Source organism: Helianthus annuus, chromosome 1 (genome assembly GCF_002127325.2).
Source record: "Helianthus annuus cultivar XRQ/B chromosome 1, HanXRQr2.0-SUNRISE, whole genome shotgun sequence".
Taxonomy (NCBI): domain Eukaryota; kingdom Viridiplantae; phylum Streptophyta; class Magnoliopsida; order Asterales; family Asteraceae; genus Helianthus; species Helianthus annuus.
The window spans coordinates 73,285,601-73,299,373 of NC_035433.2; the positions used below are offsets into that span (position 1 = coordinate 73,285,601).

The 13,773-nt window shown below is 37.3% G+C and overlaps 1 non-coding gene across 1 annotated transcript; it reads right to left on the minus strand.

Annotated features, from left to right (window-relative positions):
- Window positions 1-8,356: 8,356 nt before the first annotated feature.
- Window positions 8,357-8,436, minus strand: TRNAL-UAG. The gene has a single exon. It is a non-coding gene; the product is annotated as a tRNA-Leu (tRNA).
- Between the last annotated feature and the right edge of the window lie 5,337 nt (window positions 8,437-13,773).

The window sequence follows — 13,773 nt, forward strand, 5'->3', positions numbered from 1 at the left end:
ATCACTATGGGTTCCTAAGCCGGTGGAGGAATTTAACATGGCGTACATGAGGAAGAATTGGAAGATAGAGGTTAAATTCTCGGGAAACAAGTACGTTGTGACCGATGATTTGGGTAACAAGTATGAGTGTCGTACTTCTGGAGCACCACCCGCATCGGAAGAAGATGAAGAAATGGGGGATGAAGAGGAGGAAGTTGAACCCTCCGGTACACAAAGACCAAGGCAACGGTACATGCGGCCACATAGGGAAATTAACGCAGATGTGGCGGGTTTTATGACCATGAGACGGGTGCCTTCCTACAAGAATTTTGATCGGGGGCAACAGGAGCTATATGACAATGTCTCCGCTTGTATAGGTGAAGGAAGGGAATACAATCGAAGAAGGGAAGCTTGGGAGGGATCCCATGGATCCTCAATGCAAGAGTATTGGACAGCTCAAGAAGCCCAGAGGGAAAGAATGAACAAGTTTGTGGAAGAGCAAGAACTGTTCCAAGCAATTGAAAGATCACACATGGAACAGTTTTCAAAGATGCAAGAGGATGAGGCAGCCCGAAGACGGGCATGGGAAGAAGCAGAGGCAGCGCGTCAACAGGAAGAAAGAGAATTGAACCGACGCTGTTGGAGTGCTTTGTACGTCTCTCAACAAATGGCGATTAATAACGCCAAAGTGCTCCACGATCAGGAGCGGCACCAAAGAGACTACCAAGCCGGCCTCCCATATGTCGAGCACTCGGGGTGGACAAATTACCCCGATCTCCCCCACCCGCAAGACCCATCCGACCCGACTCCACATTGGCCCGAAGCGGTAGGGTCTAGCTTTGTTCCGATCCCGTACCAACCGCCACCTCAAGGGGAGCAAAGTCCCCTCGATAACTATAGGGAGATGTTCGAGGCCCTAACTGGTTATCCATACCAACCCAACCCGCCAATGGATCCAAACGAGCGATATCAACGGTAGAGGTATGGTATATTTTATGTTGTTGTTGTTGTATATTTTGTTCCGTTATTTCTTGTCGTTTTTATTTAATTTATGTCTAGTTAAATGAACTTTGTGGGTGTGTTCCCTATATAACCCTCACGAGACCTCTCGTCCTCCCAAGCTATTAGGGGGTTTAAAAGGGCTTGTTGCATAAGCTAAATGCAACCATGATTCCTACGAAAGTGAGTTAGGTTTGTTGTTGTTGTAAAAAAAATTTTTCCACAAAAATCAAAGTAAAATAATGCATGACTTGGTAATATGTTCATAAAAAGGGTAGAACTACGTACTAACAAATTTTGATGGTTGTGAGAAGCATGCTTCTACACAAGGATTAGAATTTGTAGGTACAACATGTTTGCGGGACAACCATTTTTATGAAGAGACGAAGGACATGAGCATCAAGCGATAAAAATCAGGTGCATGTGTTTCTTTTTACTTTGATTGTTAGTTAGGAATAAGTGGATTGTAATATGTATTTTAATTTCCGGGGTGAAAAGTTGGGAAGGTTAGTCGTGTCACATCCCTTGTGCATTCTTAAAACTCTAGTTCTTACACATTGAGGACAATATGTACTTCAAGTGTGGGGATGGGGGAGTAGTAAAAATTTTCGATTTTTACCCATGCATTTAAACACTACACATTGAGGACAATGTTTGCCTCAAGTGTGGGGATGGGGGAAAATTTCAAAAATGTCTTGTTTTAAAAGCAATCTTAAAAGCCCAAGTAACCAAGTCAACGAGGGATGTCACAACCCATTTGGTCTTTTGTCATGGTCAAGTTCAAATTAATAAGCATAACGGGTATTTAGCGGGTGGTTATTTGGGAATAATTCGCCTAAGGAACTAGCAATTTATGCATATCACATAGCATACCCTTATACGTGAGGTTTGAGCCACTTTTATATCATAGATTTACATTTACATGTTTCTTTGTTTGAGTGGACCATTAGTCGCGTATTGTAGAACTTGCAACTTTTGATACATTTGAGACTATAGACCAAATACAAGCACGAGAATGAATAAGGCATTAGGTAAACCTTTTCTCTTAAAACCATTTTTCTATCCTTACCCGAACAAATTCCCTAGCCGCCCATTTTGAGCCTAAACCTTTCGTTTGACCACCCTATAGCCCATAACCCTTAAACCTTTTCTTTTTAAACCCGTGTGATGAAAATTCGATTATAGGAGCTTAAGTTTTTATAGTTGTTATGATTCATTAAAAAAAATGTTGCGAAAAAGATTGAAAAAAAGCTTTGAGAAAAACACAAAAAGAAGTGTTAGTAGTTGTTGAATAAAAGGCTTAAGTTGTGCCTTGTAGTGATGTTTATAGTTTACTTTTGTTTAGAATAGTCTTTTGTAATAAAAATCGAATTTTCATCACTTTAGCGACTTTAAAAATATCCTATTTCCTACCCTTAGCCTAGCCCCGTTACAACCTTTCAAAGACCTTTTGACTTGTGCTTAGTATTTGTGTTCGGTGGTGGAGAATGATTGAGTTGCAAGCCTATGTGGGTACGTGTTCCAATCGGTTTTGAGCGATTAATTGTTGAAGTGCTAATACATTATACACGTTAGCCAATTTTAAGCCGAGTGGATAGCACATTGTGAGGGATATGCATGAGTTGTTAGTTTTACGGGCGGGTTAATCTTGGATAACCATTAGTATATGTGATTATTCACTTAACCGGTAAATATGTGAAATTTGTAAAGAGTTTGAACTTTTGTATGACAATAGACCTTAACCTCTGTCTCGGGAATGGGATGTGTATTCGTTGTTCGACCCACGTGAAAGTGAAAAACAGATTTGCTTGAGGGTAAGCAAAAGACAAGTGTGGGGATGTGATACGTGGTTGTAAACCGGTGCTCGTTATTGTTTAACTTGACGTTTTTACGTAAGTTTTAGTTTCGAATAGCCTAATTTTAATCAAAAATGTGTTTTGCAGGTTTGATGGAGTTTAAGGAGCTTTTCGGGAGCTTTACGGGTCACCGGGTCGAAAACCGGAGCACCAGGACGCGTTACGGATCAACCGGGAGTGCAAGACGAAGAAATCGGAGAATTAGGCTGGAGAGCCCGTCGCCGACGGGTCCCAAGCCGTCGACGACGGCCTCTAAATAACCCCGTCGGCCAGATTTGCTCGTATCCAGGTGCATAACCCGTCGGCAGCATTTAACTTTTTGGGGACCCGTCGGCGACGGGGTCAGGCCCGTCGGCGACGGGTAGTAGTTTGCTAAAACGCGAAATTGGTTGAAAAAAGGGTTAAGCTCGATTTCTATTGGATGGAGAGTATTGAAGACGGGAGTTACACAATTCTTGGAGGTTTGAACTTGTTCTTGGAGCCATTATCATCCATTATTCACCTACCATTCAACTCTCTACAACATCAATCACCCGAATCAAGATCAAGAACCATATCACAACCTTGATTCCAAACCCTAGCCATCAATCCATCATCCATCACCAACCTTCATCATTCACCAATCCTCCAATCAAGCTTCAAGATGACTCCATCCGCATTCCAAACATCCGGTGATCAAGTTGCATCAACCATGAGCGGCTAATCATCTCGGCTTCACCCCGGCGTAGGTAGTTGTTAATTCAAGTGTTTCGAATTGTTCTTGTTTCGTCTTAGTGACAATTTGTGTTTGGTTTTCGAAACTTTTGACAATAGTATTACATTTGTTACGAATTCATGAATTGTCGAACGATGTTAAAAGTTATGACTTTGTGAAACGGTGATATGTAATTGTACGTTGTCGTTGTTAGGATTTACTTGTGTTGATTACAAAGTGTCTTTTTGTCTGTTCTTCGGGACGTTGATAGTTAGTAGCACCTAAGTCACGGTACTCTAAATCCGCTAATCGAATGCATTTGAGTTGAAACTAAAACTTGTAGAAACTCTGGGTTAACAATTACCGAAGCCGGGCGTGATTCCTTTTTATTATTATTGTTCTAGTAACCAATTTTCTTGCAATTGTTAATTAAGTAGTTGTTCATCATTTTCATCAATTCATCTAGTTTAAAATCATATCCCTCAAGTAAACAAAAACACAAAAATACTTTAGCAAGCTTCATAATTGTGACAATCGTTTTAATTCATTCGAATCCACACACAAACCACATACTCTTCGTGGTTCGACCCCTTACTACCACTAACACATTGTTAAGGGTAATTTGGGCTTATAAATATTATCTTTGACCGGAGCGCGACACTCCGATCACATATATACATACATATATATACAAAGGGGCTCATCACCACATCCTTGGCCCATCCCTTGCGGCTCATCCCCCACTACGTGACGGATCATCTCCAAAGGACTACCCTCCTCCATACTCATTTAGGTGCTTTTTGTGATGACCTTCATCTATAACAATCCCTTTAACTACACTTATTTATACAAAAGGAGAAACCATATATTATTGTCTAAATCCTTATACAAAAGTTCAAGTTTTGGAGTTGTTCTTCACTTGTAAAACATCTTTATGCTCCGACCCAAGACCTGATCCCAATCATCCTTCCATTTCTGTGTATGTAATCATAGATAAAATAAATCAAGAATAAGCTAAGTAAGCACCCTAGGTCATTTGAGAAACCAAAACACAAAATCGTGCAAAACAAGGGAGCGACGTATAATAAGTAGTAGGGTAAATTACAGTTTTCGTTCTTTATGTTTGTACCAGATTGCAACAAATAGCCTTTAAATTCAATAATTACAGTCACAATCTTTATTTGCAAAACCTATTACACTCTACGCCTTTTAGTACTAACCAGATTAAAATTTTCAATTAAGTTTATTCACTTAAGGGTATTTTGTTCACTTCATGTTTTATTTAAAGGTTTCATAAATAAAACCAAAAAATTGAATATACACTTATTCCCTAATTTCCTAACCCTAAAACCCTAACAACCACATCTTGCCACCACCACCTCATCCTGCCGCCACCACCACCACCATATCCTGTCGACACCACTCCGGCCACCGTTTATTGGCAGTAAACTAACGATAGAACACTCATCTATCATAGTGAAAAGTACCAAGAAATTGCACCTCCATACAGTTTTCTTCTTTTGTTAATCCCTTGCAACCTATGAAGCATGCGGACGGCTATGAGCCTCTAGTACCCGTCCTGGGGACAGAAACTTCGCGGGGACGGCTGGGGACGTTTCCAAAACGTATCCTGAAATCGAGGGACGACAACCAAACGTTTCGGGGACATTTCCTTTCATTTTTAGGGTTTCCAGGAAGAAGAAGATGAAGAGCAGAAGAAGAAGATGAGAAAGATAGTGGGCGGCTGTTAGGGTTTCATGAAGAAGAAGATGAAGAGCAGAGAAGAATATGAAGAGGAGAGTGGGCGGCTGTTAGGATTTCATGAAGAAGATGAAGAGCAGAGAAGAATATGAAGAAGAGAGTGGGCGGCTGGGTTTTTAGACTTTAGGGTTATGCAACTTTATGTATCTGACATTTAGCCCCTCTATTAATAGTTTTTATTTATTTTCTAAAACTTTTAAAAATTTACATAAAAGCGTAAAATTAGTTTGTACATTTTAACATTTAACCCCTTTTATTTTCACTATTTTACATTTGGCCCTTAAGTCATGAAAAGTTTAAAACTAACATTATGTGTGTGTATATATAAATTATAAATAGCTATTTTTTAAATTGTGTTTCCGTACCCGTATCTTGGATTTTTTAGTTTTGCCGTTCCCCGTACCCGTATCGTCCCCGTACTCTAGTCCCGTACCCGTTCCCATGCTACATAGCTTGCAACACTACCTGCAGAAGTTTTTCTTCTTTTGTTAATCCCTTGCAACACTTAATACTAGATTCTTGAATGATTTGAAGCCTCGCAAGGTCAGAACGGTTTCCACATTATCACAAGTTTCTAAATTTCAAATACAACTAGAAATTGTGTATACACATCATTGCTGAGATATTAATTGCATCATTGGCATCAACTTGCTTTTTTACTGCTCTATAGAACCTAAGTGATTCATAATACTGAGATTTTGCAGCATCTAGCTTTTGATTAAACATGTTCCTGAAAACCGGGTGACTCTAAACGACTCCATTTGTGATACGATCTCCTCAGGTGCGGATCATCTTCCATTGCCCAAATTTAAGTTTATTAAAACGATGTTATTATGATCAGCAAAGGGTTAGGGGCGGTGGGTGTGACGTGGTGGTGGCCCGACAGGTGAACGTAGTGGCGGAACTAGAACATTAACTTAGGGGTATCCCAAAAGAAAAAAAAAATTCACCGTGCAATCGTATAATATTAAAAAACGACAATACATAAATAAAGTAAAACAAATACTTAATAGATTTGTCATCTTCTTTTTTTTTCATAGCTTGAAATCGTTTCATCATATCGTCGTCTTTTACTTCACGTAAAAAATTCTTTTCGACCGCACAAACCATAGCATTGTTCAAAAAATCCGGGCCCATTTGATTGCGTAAATCCGTCTTGACAAGTTTCATTTTCGAAAAACATCTTTCAACGGTTGCGGTTGCAACCGGTAAAAGCAAAGCTAGTTTCCCTACCCGATAAACTGAAGAACAAGAACTATGCGTTCCCGTTTCAACCATAACACGCGCAAGATCACTTATTCCATTCAAGTTTGCAAATTTATCATCATCGCTTATAGTGACGAAATGGGCAATTGGGATTTGGGATTATTATTTTCAATTGATTGGTATCCTCGTAGTTGTGCCGTGTCGTGCATTAAAACTTCAGGGCAATTGGGCAATTATTTACAATATTTTATTATTTTAGGCTAACATATTGGGCAATTGGGCTTATTATTTACAATCTTCAATTGATTTGGGCTAACATATTAAGCAATTGGGATTTTGGCTTATTATTTTCAATTGATTTGGGCTTACAGACTTTTTTTAGGAGTGTCCTCGTAGTTGTTCAAGGGTATCCTTGATATAAAAACCGAAAAAAAATCTACACTACTGATAAAAAGTTGAGCCGTAGCCCGTGTTACGGCTCTTTATACATAAGGTCCGCCTCTGGGTGAACGGTGGCCGGAGTGGTGGCGGCAGGATAAGGTGGTGGTATGGTTGTTAGGGTTTTAGGGTTAGGAAATTGGGAAGATGAAGTGTATTTGCAATTTCTTTGGTCTTATTTATTAAACATTTACATAAAAACATGAATTGACTAAAATACTCTTAAGTGAATAAACTTAACTGAAAATTTTAATCTGATTACTACTAAAGTACGTAGAGTGTAATGGGTTTTGCAAATAAAGGATTATGACTGTAATTATTGAAGTTAAAAACTATCCGTTGCAATACAGTATAAACATAAAAACGAAAACTGTAATTTACCCTAAGTAGTGACTACACATTTTTGGACAACTTGTTTCTACCTAACATTGGCATGTTCCATCATATAACGGCATTTCTACCTGTATAACCGAGCTATAAAACTTACCGAACCACACTAGACCTGCTTGTAACATAATTAGAAGCATACACATCTATTAATCGACTCTTTGTGAGGTCTTTTGACCTCATTTTCCCAAATCAAAACCTGATGAGATTTATAGACTTCAATTTGATACTTGACTCGATATCTTAATAAGACGCATCTCCCTTTCGAGACATGTAGTCCCGTTTTGGTGTTCTTTTCCCAGTGAGGCTTGCAACCTCAGTTATACACTTTTAACTCAGAGACGGATCTAGGCCACTTTTGTGGGTTCCCAGGAACTCATTTGGTTTGGAAAAATGGAGAAAATTAGTGAGAACATCTTATGATTTGGAAAAAGAAATATTGAGAATTTGTGAGAATCTAACAAAAGGAACCCAGTAAAAAAAGTTCTTAGATCCGCCATTTAACTCCATTTTTTATTTTGTATGAAAACACAAAAAAAAAAAAAACTTCAGTATCATGCATGGATACTTGTTTTATACTACCTTCAATCCACATAAGACATAAATACTGCCAATTCGTAATAAACTTATTCATTAAGTTCAGAGACATTATAAACGATGTTCCTACTTTGACAACTTGCTCTCCATTATAGTTCTCATACCAACCTTAGTCCTTAATACAAACCTATTTATCTAATTACATTATTTGAACCTTAAAATAAAATTTTATAGTTAAGACAAACTCGATCCGTTTATAACATAAAACTTTTGAGATGTTACACCTACGAAAATCTGCTTGTCATGCAGTTTGTCTATGGCGTTTAAAACGTATTCCCAATATCACAAACAATAATCATAACAATGGTTCAAGATGCCACATGTCGAGCCGATACCGAACCTCTAGAATACCGAAACCGAAGTGTGGCTACACAAATTAGTTCAAAAAAATCCCATTGATAACTAAAGATCAAGAATTGCTGGTTTAATCAAAAAATAGTGACAGCTGTGGGATTTGAACCCACGCCCTTTCGGACCAGAGCCTAAATCTGGCGCCTTAGACCAATCGGCCAAACTGTCTAATGTTTGTTATTAGCAATTTTTCTTAATAATCCTAAATCTGTAGCCTAACTTTCCTCTTCAAATTTTGTTCATTTGGGGAACTGCGTGCTCTTTTGTTCCTCAAAGTTTTCTGTTAATAAATTTATCTTACTTCTTTGATTCCCTAATTTTACCTATACTTATCGATATAATTACGCATCAATATATATATAGTAACACACACATATATATATATATATACATATAAGACCACCCGTACTCCCGTAGGGGTTGCCCTTTGGGGCGTTTTTGTGTTCAATCACGCCTAATCTTGCCCACATGCCACTACGCATGGGCGTGTTTGGCATATTTTTTGTTTAGGCGTGTTTTTAATCACACTCATGGGGCAATTGTTTGGCCAATCATTTTTTAGCTTCCTTTTTTTAGCCAATAGGTTTTTTTGGTTGGTTTTTTATATATATTTGATTCTCTACGCCCTTTTAACATAATGGCCACATCCCCACTACACTCATTTTAGGAAAAAACGCTCAATAATGCCCCTTGCTGACTGGGCTGCCACATGACGCAAAACGCCCAAGAGTGGATCTTACCCACTACGCATGGTCTAACTATATTTATAAATCTCGTTATGCATTACCAACGTTTTTTTTTAAATTGCTTTTCTTTTGGTTTTTAGTCATTTAGTGACACTCAGTTATTTAACCTTATATGTGAAATCATCAAAACCCGGTTGTTTGATTAAAAAAAATCCCAAAAATTCATTCATCTAAAGTTACGCCTCTATCGAAGCCATGATTACCGGTTGTTTTTAACTGGTTTTATAAATAAATTTTCTAGATCTAGTATTGCAAGAATATCAATATATCATCTTAAAGTTAGGAGTATGTTCCATTATTAATAAATTAAAGAAGGTTGTATTCAATCGTTGGTTTCGCGTTATAGTGCATGTATTAATTCCAACAATTAGTTTGAAAGCTTCTACTAGTAATGAGATGATAACAATTGTTATTGTACTTTAATTCTGCCAGTATCCAAAATAACATGAAAGTAATAAGCATACGTGAAATGTTCGTGATTTTCATTGGTATAATAGACAATAGTAGAAAATTATGAATTTCTTAAGTTTTTCAACTAAAGTGGGTTTTCGTTTTATCTTTCACATATATATATATATATATATATATATAAAGAGAGAGAGAGAGAGAGAGAAAGTGTACTGTACAATCTGGGTTAACGTACACTGGGATAATATAACATGTGTGATCAGGGTTTTTATCTCATGCGTGATTTTTGATTTTGTACATGAGTAATTATGTTCATGCGTGATTATGGGTTTCAACATGCGTGATTATGATTTTCAACATGCGTGATTAGGGTTTTTTAGTTTTATAACTTGCGTAATTTCTCAGCGTACACGTCGTATGTTAAGGAATATTGTACGTTAACCAACCCATATGTGTGTGTGTATATATATATATATATATATATATAGAAACGGGATCAGGAGAAAACGCTCAAAAGTGTGAGAACGGTGAGAACGCTTCCTGGCCTAACACGTGTCACGCCGCTTAGAGAAAGACGGAGGGGCTTTTTTGTCCTTTCATATTTCTTTTTTTTTAACGCGTGTCACTTCATCTTTCCATTTTTTTGGCGTTTAAGAAATACGCGACATTTTTTATTGTTTTAGATCAGAATCATAATAAATGTTTTGGCGTTTTAAGTATTGTTTTGGCGTTTTTATTGTTTTTTAGATCAGGATGCAGGCTTTTAATGTAAAGAGTAAATTGTCATTTTAGTCCTTGAGTTTTGTCCAAATTTGCCATTTTAGTCCAAATAGTTTTTTTTTTTTTTTTTGCCTCTGGGTCCCTGACTTTTCCCTTTTGTAGCCATTTTGATCACATACACTAACTCCATCCAAAAACGCCATCTTTAATCAGGGGTATTTTGGGGATTTTCATTTTAAATGTTTTCAATTGCCATTTTGATCCAATTCCAAAAAATCAAAAAAATTCCAAAAAATAATAAAAATTCTAAAAAAACATAAAAGTTCTAAAAAATTCTAAAAAGATACAAAAAATCCGTTTCGGCGCGAACCGTTTCGAAACCGAACCGTTTCGAGCTGAACCGTTTTGAGCTGAGCCGTTTCGACGCGAACCGTTTCGAGCCGAACCGTTTCGAGCTGAACCGTTTCGAACCGAACCGTTTCTAGCTGAACCGTTTCGAACCCGAACCGTTTCGAGCTAAACCGTTTCGACGCGAACCGTTTCGAGCTGAACCGTTCCAAAAAATCAAAAAAGTTCCAAAAAATTCTAAAAAATAATAAAATTCTAAAAAATCATAAAAATTCTAAAAAAATCCAAAAAATCCGTTTCGGCGCGAACCGTTTCGAACCCGAACCGTTTCGGCGCGAACCGTTTCGAACCCGAACCGTTTCGGCGCGAACCGTTTCGAACCCGAACCGTTTCGGCGCGAACCGTTTCGAACCCGAACCGTTTCGAGCTGAACCGGTACCGTCGAAACGGTTCAGCTCGAAACGGTTCGGTTCGAAACGGTTCAGCTAGAAACGGTTCGGTTCGAAACAGTTCAGTTCGAAACGATTCGGCTCGAAACGGTTCAGCTCTCGCGTCGAAACGGTTTAGCTCTAAACGGTTCGGTTTGAAACGGTTCAGCTCGAAACGGTTTGGTTCGAAACGGTTCAGCTCGAAACGGTTCGCGTCGAAACGGTTCAGCTCGAAACGGTACGGGTCGAAACGGTTCGCGTCGAAACGGTTCAGCTCGAAACGGTTCGGGTCGAAACGGTACGGGTCGAAACGGTTGGCGTCGAAACGGTTCGGGTCGAAACAGTACGGGTCGAAACGGTTCGCGTCGAAACGGTTCAGCTCGAAACGGTTCGCGTCGAAACGGTTCAGCTCGAAACGGTTCGGCTCGAAACGGTTCGGGTCGAAACGGTACGAGTCGAAACGGTTCGCGTCGAAACGGCTCAGCTCGAAACGGTTCGGGTCGAAACAGTACGGGTCGAAACGGTTCGCGTCGAAACGGTTCAGCTCAAAATGGTTCGGGTTCGAAACGGTTCGCGCCGAAACGGACTTTTTGTATTTTTTTTTAGAATTTTTTAGAATTTTTATGATTTTTTAGAATTTTATTGTTTTTTAGAATTTTTTGGATTTTTTTTTTTATTTTTTGGATTTTTTTATTTTTTGGAATTGGATCAAAATGACAATTGAAAACATTTAAAATGTAAATCCCCAGAATACCTCTGGTTAAAGATGGAGTTTTTGGATGGAGTTGGTGTATGTGATCAAAATGGCAAAAAAGGGAAAAGTCAGGGACCCAGAGGCAAAAAAAAAACTATTTGGACTAAAATGGCAAATTTGGACAAAACTCAGGGACTAAAATGGCAATTTACTCTAATGTAAAAAACATCAGTAATTTTCTTGATTTTATTATATCAAGTGTTTTACCATTTAGGATACAGGCCTATAATGTGACAGTCAATTATGACGTTTTGAAAAGATAAATAAATTTCAATTTTCCATGTAGTGGCATTAATATAACTATAATGTTTGGCAATAATGATACCGGCTCTTTATTTTACTGTTTCTTTTCAATTTTCATTTGTTAATTAGTGTTGATTTTTCCAGTAATACTTTGTTTGCGTTTTGGCGTTTTATATAGCAACCTCGTATTTTGCTAGCATTCGTTCTCACAGTTTTGAAACTTTCAGGCGTTTTGGTGTTTTATACTCATTTTTTTTTTTCAAATTGTAGAGAATTAGATGATAAACAACAGAGAATTACATAACAAACAATAGAAATTGAAAAAAAAAATATAATCTAATTTCTCATTCAAATCTTCATTGTCATCAGCCTCTTCTACTTTAACTTTTTTGAACCTGTTTTTGAATGCCTTATGTAGATCCTTATTTTCCTACATAACGACCGTCTTTAGAAGATGCTTATTTTTTGTGGCATCCTTTATGGTGAGTGGATAAAAACTTGTTTGATGAGATGTTGAAGACCAACGCCTGCTCGAATGTATTGATCCCTTCATGCCATCCATATATCCATCAAGAACAAAGTGACATGATGTCATATCAGTGTCATCAGTCTCTTTATCTTGAATATTTGTCCATCTCATTCAGCAAAAGATTATAGAGATACCTAACTCAGAGAAGAATCCATTCAGTAAAACTTCATTTAGATCAATACTCAATATAGCAGAATCGAGGTTCTGCATCTGTGGTTTTTTCAAGTATTTTTTGGCGTTTTTAAAGTGAATGGTTTCTATGAAATATGGCGTTTGTTTCTGGTTTTGTGATAAGTTGTTTGTGCATAGAAGTCTCTCTTTATAGGATGTTTTTGGCGCGTAGTTTAGGCTGGATTTTATTTATAATAAATGATATTAATAAAATAGCCGTCTTTTCAGTTACTGTGTATTTTTACTGTTTTTTGTTCAGCTTTTTATGAGTTTTTAGGGTGATAGACTTTTCATCTCCAAAGTTTGGAATGGCGTTTTTTTTTTATTTTTAGCTTTTATTAATTAATACTCCAAATTACTTTCATTATAGTTTGGGAATTTTTGGCATTTTTACTCCATTTATGGCGTTTCATATACATTATGGTTGTTTGGCGTTTTATATAAGATAATGTATTTTTTTATTCCAAGTTGAAAAATACATAGCAAACAACAGAAAAAGAAAATTAAAAAAATAAAAATAAAAACAATTCATCTTCCAAATCTTCACTGTCATCAGTCTCTTTCTTCATTGAATCATGTTCGCTGGTGATTTGGCTTAGCCATGCTTGTGTTTTTGTGGACGTTTGGAAAGGCAAAATGACATGAGTGTTTTTTTGAATATGTGTCTTCAAACAACTCATTAGTGTCATTCGTCTTTTCATGCCATTAAAATATTCATCAAGAACAAAACACAGAAAATGACATAAGTCTGACCCCAGCATCTTTTTGTTTATGATTTGTCCATCTCATGCAGCAAAATTTTATTTGAGTCACAACACCTCAGGGAAGAATGCATTATCCGAAACTTTGGCGTAGAACAATATTTGAATATACAAGAAACGATATTTGGCATTTTTGGCGTTTTACTGAGGAAATAGTGTATCTGAAAGAACCATCGATTTTTTTTTGAATTTTTGATGTTTGAGTGTTTTGACATTTTCTAAGATGAATGGTATATAGTAGAAAGTATGGCGTTTTTTGAGTAGTTGTGTTTGATGTTTTGGGGATTTTGGCGTTGTAAGTTGAATGATATATAGTAGAAAATATGGCGTTTCAGGTTCTGGGGGGTGTGTTTTTATGTTTGGGATGTTTTTGTTTATATAACGATGTGTTTTGGTC